Here is a 2,244-nt window from a genome sequence, read left to right on the forward strand (position 1 = left end):
AACCACTTCAATACCATGATGACTTTTCATACGGATCTGGGCGAAAAAAAATAAATTATCCATGATCTCAGAGATTTTTCATACACATGGATAAATAAAAAATTGAAAAAAAAAATTAAACTCTAATTAAGTAAGATTATCACTAATTAATTAAGTTTATTACTAATTATGCAGGGGTTTTTTAGCCATTTAAAAAAGAACCTGATAAGGGGTGGCCCAAATTAGTGTGGGTGACCTTTTTTGTCCTCTAGTGGGAGGCCCCCAATTAAAAGTTTTGGCCTCCAATCAAGCTAGGATAAATATCCCCTGCTCATTGTTCTACAGTATTTCCCGCTAGATATGCATTAATCACAAACAAGACTGCTATAAAAAAAATTCTTGCACCAGCAATTAAAATAGCTCATGGAGTCCTTATTAATAAATCTTTCATTACGCATCCGGATCATTTCAGTAGGCTACTTTGTATAAGGATCTATGCAGGTACACGCCATGGGAAGAAGCTCCTAAACATTCCAAGAAAACATAAAAGATGAACTCGAAGTATTAATATATATGTATCACATTCATGATTTAGCGAAGTTAAATTAAGCCAAGTGTTCTGCGGTGCGTATAAAGATGTAGATCACCTAAACTGAGTAGGGAAGTAATTAAAGAACAAATGAGCCCATATATGGTCCAAACTGAGTAGGGAAGTAATGCATGACATTGCTTGTGTTTCCTTTCCACAATGACCCCAAATCCTTTTTCCTTGATTATTCGTCCAAAACACTCTCCAATTACCTTGTAGGGTTCAGATAGCCTGCCTAGCTAACATGATCATCTCATCCTGGTTCTGAACCAACCTAAACACAATATATTCCAGTCACATTCATTTACTGAAAATTCAATATACTGCCATAAATTTTTTTTATCAACTGAAACAAAGTTAAGACATCTTTATCATCAATTTAACATTATTGAGTAAAATCAAACAAAACATAGCTTGCAGTTATATCTAATTGAAAAGGAAAAACAATAAATCAAAACTAGGGTTTGGTTTATACCTTTGTTCTACATCTGACATTTTAAGGGAAAGAAAAACAAATTACTTAAATTTGAGGAAAGCGTTAACGATTCTCCAAATGGGTTTATAAAGAAATCTCATGAAAAAAGAGAAGGGGTTTCGGGGGAAATCTCGTGCCAAAAAACACTCATAGAACATAGAAACACTTGCAATCAGATTAACTCTGATTTCCCTCTTTAGGTCAAAAAATTGTAATTTGCAAATAATTTATAATAAGATTTATCCAGATAATGACATGGTGAGCATGAATCTGAACTAAGATCAGAAATCAGGTTAAAGATTTTGAGGGAAAAAATCAAAAGGAGAAGAAGAATTTCTGAATCTAGGGTTTACTTCGTAGAAGTGAAACAAAAATGGTGAAAAATAGTTCATGTGCTGGTAATGACGATACCTTTCTTCCTCGACAACGGCAATAAGGGTTAATCTTAATGATAACGATGGTGGTGGTAGTAGAAAAAGGAAAACTCACAGGAAGAACGAGAGAGAAGAGAAGAAAATGAGATAGAGAAAGTGAGGTTGTTCAATGATTAAAGAGATAAGAGACCCGAGTCAGCTTTCCCAAGCATCTGAATGGGCTGAGTAATGAGTCAGTTGAAAGTGTAGGAAACCGCACTGATTTTCCGCGCGCGCACAATTGGATTTAGTTGCGAATCGCAACTGAATTAAACAGCTTCTAGCTTTGTAACTGTTGCGAACTTTTTGCAACTGCAATTAGCAACAGAAAGTTCGCAACAGCCACTAAGTTGTTGCGAAATCTAGTTACTAATCCCTGAATTTGGTATAGTGTTTGTATGCTCTTTTGTGAGTATCCTTGAATGGAGTTGTGCTTTTTCAAGCATCATGCTAGAACTTGACTTCTTTTACCCTACCAATTAAGAATGAAGAATTCCATTGAACTAGTCCCTCCTCGCGCTGTATTCTTTTCCAATAACCTCTACCATGAGGCTTCTTATACTCTTTTTGTCAAATGTCTTGTTCATCTGATTTTGTCTGTTGTTGTATGATCTTTCTCAGTAAGCCTTGTTTCTCTTGAGTATATCTCAAGCTCCATTTGGCCAGTATAGCTTTGTTAGTAGCTTTTAAGTTTCTTATTCCCAATCCTTTAAATTTTTTTTTATAGGTCTGAAGTATTTTGGTCTATTTGACTCTTCTCTCTTATGAATTAAACAGATAAATGCACA

At 34.8% G+C, this 2,244-nt stretch overlaps 1 long non-coding RNA gene across 2 annotated transcripts; it reads right to left on the bottom strand.

Annotated features, from left to right (window-relative positions):
• Window positions 1–532: 532 nt before the first annotated feature.
• LOC113353500 lies at window positions 533–1,554 on the bottom strand. Of its 2 annotated transcripts, none has more exons than XR_003361338.1 (2): window positions 1,455–1,554; window positions 533–842 (listed from the first exon to the last, which is right to left on the bottom strand). It is a non-coding gene; the product is annotated as an uncharacterized LOC113353500 (long non-coding RNA). The 2 variants fall into 2 exon arrangements; XR_003361339.1 differs by having other exon boundaries at window positions 1,044–1,545.
• Between the last annotated feature and the right edge of the window lie 690 nt (window positions 1,555–2,244).

The sequence above is a fragment of the Papaver somniferum genome, chromosome 2 (genome assembly GCF_003573695.1).
Source record: "Papaver somniferum cultivar HN1 chromosome 2, ASM357369v1, whole genome shotgun sequence".
NCBI classification, from domain to species: domain Eukaryota; kingdom Viridiplantae; phylum Streptophyta; class Magnoliopsida; order Ranunculales; family Papaveraceae; genus Papaver; species Papaver somniferum.